General features: G+C 36.8%; 1 protein-coding gene across 1 annotated transcript in view; it reads right to left on the bottom strand.

The window, feature by feature from the left end:
• LOC135083032 (inactive dipeptidyl peptidase 10) overlaps positions 1 to 13,584 on the bottom strand; it is a 255,916-nt gene that overhangs the window by 39,203 nt on the left and 203,129 nt on the right. The window lies entirely within an intron of this gene.

Raw genomic sequence — 13,584 nt, 5'->3', positions numbered from 1 at the left:
ATTTCATCCACGGTAAAACTATAAATCAGTTCTAAAATTACTAAAATATATAAATAATATAAATATCCTTGGACATTTTACACTGCGCCGCTAGCCCCAAACTAAGCAAAGCTTGTACTATGGGTACTAGACAACGGATATAAACATACTTAAATACTTTTTTTTTTGTAAATACATACATATTATACATAGAAAACACCCAGACCCATCACAGAAATTAAAATTCATCATTTCAATTTCTGCCCGGCCGGGAATCGAACCCGGGACCTCTCGGCATAGTAGCACAGAATAAGTAATAGTACAGGTACAGAAGGATTACTCCGCAAGACGATTTAAATAAATGCGAGTCTTGCTACGACGCGATACAGTGGAATTCAGCTCGCACAGCACTACGTACATACAATTTTATTCACCTACAAGTTTTGTCTCTTTCTATCGCGTGCCTCTGAACTCTTCTTACGCTGTTAGGGTTGCTGTCTAGTGAAAAAATAATTAATCTACTTATTTGTAATGAGGTACGTATGTAGGTAAGTACGCATTCATTATGGAAAACCTTGGGAGAGGCCTTTGTCCAGTAGTGGACATCATTTGGCTGAAACGAACGAACGCATTCTGAGCAGTAGTCATGGTAGGTTAGGTTCCTATACTATCCTAAGAATTATTGATTACCTACATGGCCAACATACCTTTCAGGCTGAAAGTTTCAGCATCTTTGAGAAGCGGAAAAAAAGATAAATCCGGTAGATTTATTTTCGAATTTAAACACCCGAACGCCGCACAATATTTCTTTCTCGTTATGTCCATTTTTAAATAATACTTCGATTATAGAATTAGGTAGGTACTACAAAGCATTATCGGATGTACCGCGCGGAGTGAGCCAGGCCTGAGTCCGTTCTGAACCACTACACCAAACGGCCGACTGTATAAATATTTGACAGACGACTTCTATAGTTAAAGTGCATTTGAGTTAGCCTGCTGACACATGAGTCTATGCTGTGGTTTGAGTAATAGTCCCATATTATCGACTATTTCGCAATATAATAGTAAAATCAGTACCCAAACGTTAATACTACGTTTATGTACAATATCTTGGTTCTGGTTTACGTTTACTGTGCTGTAAAGCACGTCAGTACTTGATACATGGCTACACTATTATTGTGCTCGGAATAGCACGTTTAGTATGCAATTCAGTGGTTAATGTTCAATTGTATGATACACGTTTCTGTTGTGGATAATGCACATGATTCATTTGATATAGGTGTTCGTTCGTTCGTTAGTTTCAGCCGAAAGACGTCCACTGCTGGACAAAGGCTGACAAAGGCCTCCCCCAAGGATTTCCACAAAGACCGGTCCTGGTGTAAGTGACATTATAATATTTTATGTACATTTATATGGGGTAAGCTTGAGTAGGTGGTCCTGATGTAGAGAAGACTAAAGATGATGATGATGATGAAGGACATCCTATCCTACCTAATACTGGAAAAAAAGGAGGCATGTAAAGTGCTCCTTAAGGGCTACCTTACTTTTTACCCGATTGCACCAGAAGGAGGGTTATTTAATTATTTCTGACGTTCATAAATGCTAAAAAAATATTGGTCAAAAACTAATTTTTGGTTTTGTATTAGGTAATATGGAACACTATTTCGGCATGTGATATTCGCTTAAGGTATACTCAACCATCAAAATATTATATTTGTAAATTGAAATGAAATAAGAATAAGTAAGTAAGTAAAAAAAATCAAAATGGGATGACAAAATAACCTCGTATTTTCATAAAAACGTAACTCGAGCGTCTCAAGAGGTCGTAAGTTCTTATGAATTGTGATTTCTTTTGTCTAATGGGCACAATATTTCTTTGTTCCAACGGGCTCAAAGAAAACCGATCGAGTTGCTATAATAAGGGTCGTAACAAAACAATTATCGATATGACAACTCGATTCCAATTAATTATGTCGATTCGATTGATTTCTGCTATTATTGCCGCCCGCTAGACAATATAATAATCGATTTGATCAATGATTGCTTGACGGAGCGTAGAAAAAACTACTCATAACAAAAACTGTAGCTCAGTGATCAGAGGCAAACAAAAGGTTTTGGGTTCTCTTCCCACCTGAGGTAGTGGGACCCTTAAAGATGAGGCTGAAATTCGTAACTGAGGTTCCATTTATTGTCCCTAAGCCAAGGCTGGGTTAAAGTAATACGGGACATGTAAAAGCGCTTTTTAAAAGCTTTATGCACTAAATAAATGTTTTCTAAGACTTTTTTTTACCAGTTTCTTCACTAATGTGGTTTTCAAGTGAAAAACAATGTTTGAAAATATATCATCATCATTTCAGCCACAGTATGTCCAGTCCACTGCTGAACATAGGCCTCTCCCAATGACTTCCACATCGCACGGTTGGTAGCGGCCTACATCCAGCGCCTTTCTGCTACCTTTATCAGGTCGTCGGTCCACCTTGTGGGTGGACGTCCCACTATGTGGTCTCCACTCCAGAACCTTGCTGCCCCATCGGCCGTCAGTTCTGCGTACTATGTGCCGCTCATTGCCACTTCAGCTTGCTAAAATATTTAAGCATTTAAATAAATACAAAAATCTTATCATACTTGTTTCCTTATGTTAGTTGAAATAACAAATCTAACGAGTTATTTTTATCAATCTAGAATGACATTTAGTGGTCCCATTATAGAAAACCAATATAATTTCTGGATCCCGATTCGTTCGTATTCCCGAAGATTGATCATACAATTTACAATCAATCACCCCGATCAAATGTACCATAAACCATTTATTACAAGCATATCTGATACCTAATGAAAGGAGATGAAGTAGGTTTATAAGCTATTGTTCTACTTACGTCTTTTATACACATAAACTATCCTAAGGCTGGGTTGCATCATCTTACTTTAACTGTGACAAACGTCAAACATCTGTCAAACTCCGTACAAAAAACACCGGTTATCGTTATAGTTACCGTTAGGTGGTGCAACTCAGCCTAAGGATTACTTCGTAATGTTAAAGGCCGTTCTGTTAATTTAACTGTTAATGTATGAAATATTTTGTGTTTAACCAAATTAGACCCGCTTAAAAAAATTGTAAGGCTGAATGATTTCATGCAAATCTTTCATAAGTGCCTTTTTTCTATGATGCGCATTTCGGCACGCGTGCGGATTTAATCCGCATGTCATTTTTCATACATGTTTTTCCTATTTCCGTGCAACCTGCCGCGTGATTTTACACGTATGCGAACTAGTTCCAAGTCTATCGCCATAACAACAATGTTATTATCAACATTCTTGTCTTTCGGCAGTTAGAGGTAAGATAGCCAGTTCCTCTGTGGTTGACAATTCCGGATGAAGCTTCGCTTCCACCTTCGATTTTCATCCCTTTATATCAGGTGGCCAAGAGCTTCCTCGTTGTGGATAAACAGTTACAAGTTCTTACATCTTTATGGGATTTACTATACTTATCTATTTCCTTTATGTCTTGTGCGCTTGGTGTGACGTCATTCCAGCTTCCTCGTGATTTGGATTGATTTGAAAAAGTATTTTTTTATGCATGACAAGGCAGGTATTTGACCGCGATGGCACCTGGTGTTAAGTGTGATGCAGTCTAGGATGGTACATATCTGCCCTGTAAGTGCCTATTCAATTTCTGTACATTTTTATGGCACCTACTGTATTTATTTCCTTTATTTGGTGTGACGTCAGACGACGCACTTGCCAGACGTCAAACTTGAGCCCGCGCCATGATACGCGCCAATAATGTTGCACTTGCAATTTGTACAGGATGTGCTGTGCTTTTTATTAACAAAAAACCTACACTAAAAAGTAGAAAAATAATTACTAATTACCTACTTATTTATAAGGACGAATTAATATTTATGTAGGTATACCATGATTGATACTTCTGGAGTCGGTGCCAAGATTATGAAACATGTAAAGTTTGCCTGCACCGACTCCAAAAGTATCAATCATGGTATACCTACATAAATATTAATTCGTCCTTATAAATAAGTAGGTAATTAGTAATTATTTTTCTACTTTTTAGTGTAGGTTTTTTGGAGTCGGTTTTATTTTTTTTTTAAAAATTTTACTTATTTCTTGCTTTTTAGTTAACTAATTATTACCTTGATGTTACCACTGAAGGTAGGCGGTACATTGAGACCATATTCTTCATGTCTACTGTAAAATAATATTCCCTACAAAATACAGGTTACCATATAGGAAACCTAAAAAGACCTTAAACCGTCAGCCCACCTTAAAAACATAAAAGAATACAACTGTTGGTCTATTTGTACCTATAATATTTAAAGAATTTACCTCCAACTCCTAAGCATTAAGGAGTTGTACTTACCATGACCAGTTCATCATGATGAAATGATGAATATCTGATGTAAACACTTGAATAACTTTAGAAACTATACTTATCTATAAATTAAAAGAATTATCTTCCAACTCCTAAGCATTAAGGAGTTTTACCTTCTATCATCAGCTCATCAAAATGAGATGATGATTTCCAGGAGCAAATACTTGAATAACTTAAGAAAAAGTTTGAAAAACGATATACGTGCCTATAAAATTTGAGGGTTGCCCTCGATTTCCCTAGGATCCCATCATCAGATCCTAACTTGGTGACAATGGGACCACCTCAGAAGTGTACCCTATCGAACAAAAAAAGAATTTTGAAAATCGGTCCACAATTGACGGAGTAATCGGTGAACATACATAGAAAAAAAAAATACATACAGTCGAACATATAACCTCCTCCTTTTTTGAAGTCGGTTAAAAAACAAAATGAATTAATTGTAATAATTCTTGGAAGACTTCCGTCCTCCTCTCTTAAGGCGGCTTTCAATAAATACTTAGTAACAACATAGTGTAGTGGAAACCCTAGTCAAGGAGAGCTCTCGTATTTACTCGTATTTGCCCTTATCCGTTGGAGCCACTGTAGAGTAAGGTCCTATCTCTCGCTAGTGACCGCTAACTGTTGAGCGCAAATACAATATCCCCCATTGATACCTAATATGAACTGTCAAAACGACTAGATTTTGGCTAAAGACATAATGTAATTCAATGTGCCTTCAAAATTTTGGTTATTGGTGTCAACTAACTACCTATGGTTAATTTTGGTTATTGGTGTGAACATTTAGTTAATCAGCTCATTAACCGCTGTAATCTGTAATTAAGCACCTCCAATTTGAGCCGTGTGCAGTGGCCATTAAACCTGCCCAACGGGTGCGGTAGCTGACCACAATAGGCGCCCGTGTTGTGGTGACACTGGCTGGCTGGAAACGAATGAGTACTGGCCGAATTAAGGTACATTATTGATGGTTCTATGTACTCGTATATTTGGAAAAAAATTATTAAAGCGAATCGTACAAAAAAATGCATTGTTTTATACAGAACAAGGTAGGTATTATGAGACAGGTTTCTTTTTATCAACTTATAAGTCTACCAGTTTCCGTTTCAGAGGGAACTAATAAGCCTTGTTGCTAGTTCTACTAATTAAATCGGGTATTTCGTTCGTAAAGAACTGCCGTTCGTTTGAACCAAATGATGTCCACTGCTGAACAAAGGGCCTGAGGATTTTTACAATGAAGACAATCATTACTTAAATTTGCTTTAAACATATCTAAAACCGTCTACACGTCTGGTCAGTGTGGGGAGTGTAGGTCAAATTCCCTATTTGCCTTTGCTTCATTGGAGAGGGTCGTGCTCCTGCACTGGAGTGGAGTGAAAAATTATACTGTGCAGATTATTGGCCTTATAAGGCGACGTTCCTATTTAAAGACCCTTGTTAGGAGTACAAAAAATGCAATACTTAGATCAATATTCTGCATCACGCTATAGACAAATCTAATTATACACTTAGCGCTGGTCTACATCTGGAGCAGGTCATTCACTCGCCAATTTGCCGATGCAGTGGGTTACCGATATTCAACTGCTTAATGTAACTGATAGATATATTCGTACTTCCTAGAGAGGTATTAATTTATTAAAAAGCTGCGTTACTAAACAAAAAAAAACATTAAAATATTATCATATGCACCTCGAAAGCTGCAGCAATGACCAGAAAAGTAGCAGACATTGAGCCAATAGGCTGGGTATACCCAGTTCTAGTTCATTCCCACCGCTACAATCAGGTATCCAGGATCTAAAGCTTGACCGAAAATAAAGACCCATGTAACCCATGAAGGTCAAGTTTGTCCCAGGAGATTCTCGATCTCAGTCCCTAGGATAGGTGGTACTTAGACGTTAAACAATTTTTTTCTGAAAACGATTGGACCTGTGAGAGTCATAGTATACTATTTGGCATAAAAAAAATCTTAGAGGGAAAGAAAATCTAATCACAATTTGTAAATTGTAGAAGATAAGTACAGACACGTACAGAGTTGAATACGAAAATTTACTAGCAAAGTTCAACAATTCAAACGTTAACAAGGTCAGAAAAGCCACAGTTTCAGAAAAGGAAATATTTATCCACCTTAACATTGTTATGTCACTCCACCCTGAACATTCGCCTGAAAATACATAACCTCCTGTATAATAGCGCCTCATTTAAATGATAATTTTTCATTATTCCGCTTTTGGAGGACAACCGCTGAATGGCGGGTGATGTATGGGAATGGGGAGATTTACCCCGTGGGGGATGGGGAATGCTATTAAGGAGTCGTCATGCAACAAGGTTTTGGAAAAATATTTATGGGGGCGTTTCTTGTCATCATCACACTTTGAATTGTTTTTTTAATACTTCTTTCGTTTCAGCCAAATACAATACTGCTGGACAAAGGCCTGCATCCAGGTACTTCCCGTGACCTTCACCAGATCGTCGGTCCACCTAGTAGGAGGCCTGCCCACTCTACGTCTTCCGCTCCGTGGTCACCCGCCACTCGAGAACTTATCTGCCCTAACGGCCATCAATCAGCTCTACGAGCTATCTGCCTTACCATTTTAATTTTATATCAATGCAATGATTTATATTATATTTTATAGTTTAAAATGTTATTGTAATTCAACATTATCTACCTATTACCTGTCGGTCTTAATAGAATTACAATTATAAGTAGATACGTAATTTGTTTATAAATACGTGGCTTTACTGTAACGCTTTAAGAATAAGGCCTATTTTTAACATCTTTTCAGCTTCAGGCTTTTCCCAATTTTAGGCAGGACAATTTTTATGTTACGACGACGCTAAGGTGCGCAATAATCCTGCTTCTTTTTAGATTCAAGTGGCTAAAATGGAAAATCGTTAGAATTTACACGACCCTTACAAAGTCTTAAGTATTTCCTTCATCTGATCTCTTTCTTATTTGAATTCTTAGCTGGCTATGAGGACTGAGGAAGACACTACAATGCCCAAAAGACATCGTGAAAAGTATAAAAAATGAAATACCCTTTTTAACTAGTAACTAGTAGTAGTAACTCTGTCTGTCTGTCTGTCTGTCTGTCTGTCTGTCTGTCTGTTACGCTTTCCCGCTTAAACCTCGCAACCGATTTTGATGAAATTTGGCATAGAGATAGTTTGAGTCCCGGGAAAGAACATAGGATAGTTTTTATCCCGGTTTTTGAAACAGGGACGCGCGCGATAAAGTTTTTCTGTGACAGACAAAATTCCACGCGGGCGAAGCCGCGGGCGGAAAGCTAGTTTCGAATATAAAAGTAATTCTCTAAACGCCGTGCCATTTCTGCGCTGTCGGTACTTTAAGTAAAGGTCACCGCTATATTTGGCGGCTGAATGTACCACAGCAGAGTTAGATGCAGTAAGTTGATTGTTAATAGTTGTAATTTTAGTTTTTGAACTCAACTCTAGGTCAAGGCAATACATAATGGGGACCAACGGATGGGTTTTAATGGCGGTGATCCTGGCTACACCTGAGTTTTAGCGTTGGGAACGGGAGGTGGGGATAGTCCCTTTTATCCCAGGGACTTATTCGACTAAGCATCAACAACAAACAATCACAACAGTTTTTGTGATTTACAGAACTAAGGATCGATATTGATTCTCTTTCGTTTCAAAATTTTTTAAATAGAGTAAAGTCATATCATATCGTTGCAAACTTTAACCCAAATTATACGGCAGTGGGAATACAACTCCCATTTAAATCTTTATTCCAAGAAATGGAAGGTCTAAGGTCCAAGAAATGAAAAATGTGGACTTGTTAAAGGCTTAAAGGTAGCAACTTCATGTTACTGCACCCAATTTGACTATGGCAACACCGCCCGTTTGCACTCGTAAGCTGCTGCAGTCTATTATAATCTTTATTTACTAGCTTTTAAGTCTCCATCCAGTTTGGAGTGTGTATTGTTCCTTGTAGCCGGCCGTTCTAGTTTGAGCTTTATTACTGAGTCATAAGCTTCAGTACACATTGTCGTGTTCCCTGGTTATTGTTTGTAGGTAGAACAATAGCGTTTGAACTGGGTATTTATTGTATGTGGTTTCGAATATTTGTTTTCATGGACTCAAGCAAAGTTTGCAAGCTTTTCATTCAGGGTTTTCGTTTCATCCTAGGTTTGGTAAAGTTAAGCAATTTGATCTGTGGATTTTGTTTACCTTAAAGTTGGGACAGACATTGTAATGGGTTGGAAAGTATAAACAATAGTGTTATTAGTTATGAAAGTGAACAGGATTTGGAGTGGGTATTATGTCGTGTCACTTATTTGTTAGCAGTGCTGCTTTTTTCAGCAGTGTACGTCGTTCGGCTGAAACGAACGAATGATCGAACTATTGTCACACAAAAATAAATATGGTCTACCTATCAGAGAAATACTGCAACGTGTGTGTTCCTTTCAAAAACCGGGATGGAAACAGTTTTTCCCTGGGTCTTAAAATATCTCTATAACCAAATCTCCTCTAAATCGGTTCAGTCGTTGAACCGACAGTTACTTTCGCATTTCTATTGTACAGAATGTATATTAAGTTACAAAATAGCACCTTTTAAAAGTCATATAAGTAATTTATTTTCAGCAAACAGGCTTTTATAAAGCGCTTTTAAACAAGTCACAGTATATGCTGTCGACTGTACATTTCACTTAATAGTTCTGCATTCTCGCACAATTGTAACTCCCTTTGTTTCCATATTCCGAACAGAGATACGAAAATAACTAGTTCATATCAAACACAAAAGATTCGCTTGTAACAGGCACTCGCAAAAAAACCTTTTTATAAATGCCAGTGAAATATTGAAAGAGGTCCACACCCTGACTAGTGATGTTTGTCGTTAGTCGATGTTTGTTATCTATAAATCTGTAGAGAGGTCAATTCTGTACATGAAATATGTATATTTTTTAAATAACTATCAGGGGGTGATTAGTGATCGATACTGATGCCAAATATGCAATCAGTAAAATTTTTGTCTATCTGTCTGTATGTTCCTTATAGAAACAAAAACTACTTGACAAATTTTAACGAAACTTGGTACAATTATTCTTCATACTCCTGGGCAGGTTATAGTATACTTAGGAGTATCCCACGGGAACGGGAATTAGCGCGGAAATCCTTTTGTATGAAAAATCTAAACCGCTTAAGTTAGACGCTTGAAATTTGGTATGCAGGTACCTTAGTAAACTTAAAGCTTAGTTACAACAGGATATTGCAAAATTCCCACGGGAACGGGAGTTAGCGGGAAAAAACATTTGTATGAAAAAATCTAAACCGCGTAAGATAGATGAAGGGGGTAAAACGGGATCCACGCGTACGAAGTCGCGGGCGGCCGCTAGTCGCTAGTATAAAGAGACAACAAGGGCACAAAGACGCTCTGGTATGGACGGGGCGAACGCGGGAAGGCGGCAGCTAGCTCGATCGGGTTGTATGTTAAAATAACGTTAGTCATTAGTTCAATTACGACATATTACATCTTAATTGGTATTGATTATGGATAGAACTGATAGCTTACGTAGTAACTAAAGCGATAATCACATAAAAGATTGTTATTGATTTATAGATAGAACTAATAGCTTGCGTAAAATTTAAGCGATAATATAAAAGGTTTACTAATGACTCTGTGAATCAGAGGTTAGAACAGTCCCACCACATAAAGAAGTCAAGTTTTAAGTAAATCAACATGTTTTTTGCCGTATCGTCAAGTAGGTACTTCGTTATTTCTATGTAGTACACTTAGGTAAATCAATACTATACTTCGCACTTTTATTTTCATCGGAACAATTCGATCTATCGATATTGTGAATAGTTTATAGAAACCAGAACAACACTACTCGTATCTAAATGGTTTATACCTCAGATCATAGAAAGAGAATAGATATGAAGTCGCGCGTAACTACAACGAGAACCAGTGTCCCCACATTTCCCCCACCACAGCTCCCACACACACATTCAACTGTGTAAAAACAAAGCGACTGAGAGTCTACGACAACATGTCTAACCGGCTTAAAAGTGCTGTGATTGGCCAGAAGGCGTGCCTTATGGCCAATCAATGGCCGCGTCGTGACGCACACTTTGAAAAAAGCAATTAGAGAGAAGAAAGATAAAATGGAGTCGATAAGATATCGATACTTTAAATCCTGGGGGCAAGGCTCGAAATTGGTTTAAAAAATGCTTGTATGAAAACCTTTTTATTATTATACGTTATTATTATGTTCTTTAACGATTTTTGCATAAAGGAGTCAGTTCCATTTTGTATGGACGAAAAACTCAGAATCAATTATTGGGACTAAATGAAGTTACCTTATATTAATTTACCCCAACCAAAGCTCAATGTCGTTATCGATGGAGTATAGAAGTTATAGACTGACAAAGTTTGTATGAAAAGTCATGGGTTAAGTAGGTACTTGCGATTTTTACCAGTATTTACAATATTGGTAATATATTATTATTTACTTTAATAATAATAACAGGATCACTGTATTTATTATTAACTACTATCGCGCATTAACTTTTTAATTATGGCGAAATTCGTACCGCCTATGTTTATCAAAAATAATGCCTATATTAGGCTTTCAACTAGCTCTTATAGTAATTACATAGTTGACAGTTACTAATCCCTTCTACTATTGTTATTGTTTTTGTAAAAACTTAAAAATCGCAAGCAACTCATGATTTTTTCATTCAAAATTATAAAATAGAAAATAATAATTTACTTCTATTTATCGATAATAGGAAACCGTATTAGAACACGAGCCCTGCACTATGTTACGACCGGCACATGCGGCCGTACTGTGTATTTTCACGCGTCAGTGGATATCGGAAGAAATAAAATACATTGCGCAGTAGTTACGCATGACATAAAGTGGTTGCTAACTAAATCGTCAATGTACAACGTGTTTGAATTTTTATCACCACTAATTTCGATATCGCAGTAAATGTCACGGCACTGAATTCGTTCGTAAAAATGTTTAGTTTTTTTTATTTATAAGCAAAATACCAATGGATTTGCAATACTTACATGTGATAAATGACTTCATTGTTCCTGTAGTTCTTCGTTTCACTTATGTTATTGCACGTTACGACGCATTATCCAACAATATCGGAGAACATTGCCTCAGTACGACTGAATCGCGACTAACCTGGCGTCGCGGGCGATGTTCGTTTCTGGGCATATCGCGGAGACACGCGCCACGCCCCCGTTTCACATCTATTCCCTTCTATGATCTGAGGTTTATACAAAGGCAAAAGATTCTCGCTATCACTGAACTTTATTACGATTTTACGAGACTGGAGGCCATATTGAAAAGGTATGACCGATAAAAATATCAAATATCAACCGGAAGAATTAAAATTGACTGCAGGACCTCTTGCTCCACTTTTTGGAGGACATTTTCAATTTAGTAGATAACTTTCAACAATGGAGTTACACTGTGGGAGTCAACTTTTGGCGAACTAATTTCGACCAACGCGTTGGGCGCCAATGTTGTTTTTGAACATTGGCGCCCAACGTGTTGACTTTAAGATTTAAATAAGTAGAAGATTTTTGCAAAGAATAGTATGAAATAGAGATTAAACTGTCTTTATTTTGCAATCAAAGATAGCCTTAAAGTACTCAAATCAATTAAGACAGACAGTTCAGTGTCAAAGTTAGTTGGTTATTAAAATTTCTTGGAGAGTCGTCTCAAACTAAATTACAAATGTAATCTAAGTAGCTCAGATGGAAGAACAGTCGCCCGGCAAGCGAAAGGTCGTAGGTTCTATTCCCGCCTTAGGCAGTTTGATTTTTTCAAGTTGTTTTTTTGTTTATAATTAAAGTTATTTGGGTTTATTTACTTGCAAGATTGCCAGTTTCTACTGGCTATAGATTTATCATTTTCCGGAAAGACACGAGGCATATCTAACGCTGTATCTCCTCAACAAGGTTCTTGCCACTTTATAGCTCATTAAGATAACTCCGAGGGGAAATACTTAGGAAGGTATACGACGAAAATTTTTTTTACGCCATTTTTTTTAATCCAAGATGGCTGGATTTTGGGCTGTTATTAAAATTATATTAATTTTGAATTGAAGATAGGTGGAAAAATAGGCATTGTTTATTGCAAGTAAAATAATTATATTAAAACGTACAGAAAATGTTGTTTTCTGTAATTTTTATTCATTTTAATTGAAGTTAAAACTTTTTTTTGTTAAAAAGAAACTTTTTTCTTGTGAATCACATATGACTAATGGCAGCAATTGTTTGGTAATTTTAATTTCCAGGTATTTTAACTATGTTATTCGTATTTCACTTACCGAAAACCACATTATTTCTCACGGTTTGTTTTATTCATAATCGCAATCAATCAATAAATCATTTATTGTGCCAGTTATAGGTAATACAGTAACAGATCTAAGTATTAACATGAGTCCGCTATTATAACCTGCCAGACTTACATACAACAACCGCAATTATAATAAAGTTACTTTAAGTTTCTATCTATAAAGTAGTTTATTTTATAGATACGGTACGGCCACAGGGACCTAATTAAAGCAGAACAGCTGCTCAACACAAAATTAAATAATAAACGGAGTCCTAGCGTCTTAAGCCTCATCTAGATTAACTGCGGAAAAAGCTCATTCTCAGAGCTTTTGACTGAATCAAATGATCGTTCCTGTCTCGTTGCAAGGAAATTAAACTAAAATAGGTTAATGTAACCGAGGGTTCCAGACCATTTATAAGAACGATTGTAAGTCTTCTGGGCCCATTTTGATTATGGTTAAAAGGTATGTACTACTGCTTGTCTTAGTTTTGTCAATGTTGTGTTGGTTGAGAGCTTAAAAAATAAATAAAATTATGCTTTATTTTAAGCAAAAGAGAGCTCCATATCAAGTATACAAAAAAAGCTAAAAATTAATAAGATCGACCGTTTCCTTTAAGAACGTTTATTTGTTTTCTTTCAAGGATGGTTTATTTAGAATCTTTGTAAGCTCCATTTTCTTTGGGAATAAAACGGGAGTTCAATGTCTGGGAGTATTAGTGACATTGTAATCTACACGGTTGACACGGTGTAGATCCTGGCAGTAAGCACGAGAGATAGAAATAGTCCTTATTTCGTATGAGAATTACTGCGTGACATTATTGCACACATACAGGCAAACACGGTAACAGTGATGCATAGTTTTTTTTATATCAGCTAGCACCATTTCGAATTGGTCCAACT

This window comes from Ostrinia nubilalis, chromosome 22 (genome assembly GCF_963855985.1).
Source record: "Ostrinia nubilalis chromosome 22, ilOstNubi1.1, whole genome shotgun sequence".
Lineage (NCBI taxonomy): Eukaryota > Metazoa > Arthropoda > Insecta > Lepidoptera > Crambidae > Ostrinia > Ostrinia nubilalis.
Note: the sequence above shows the minus strand (reverse complement) of the source record. Positions and strands in the feature narration are given on the sequence as shown.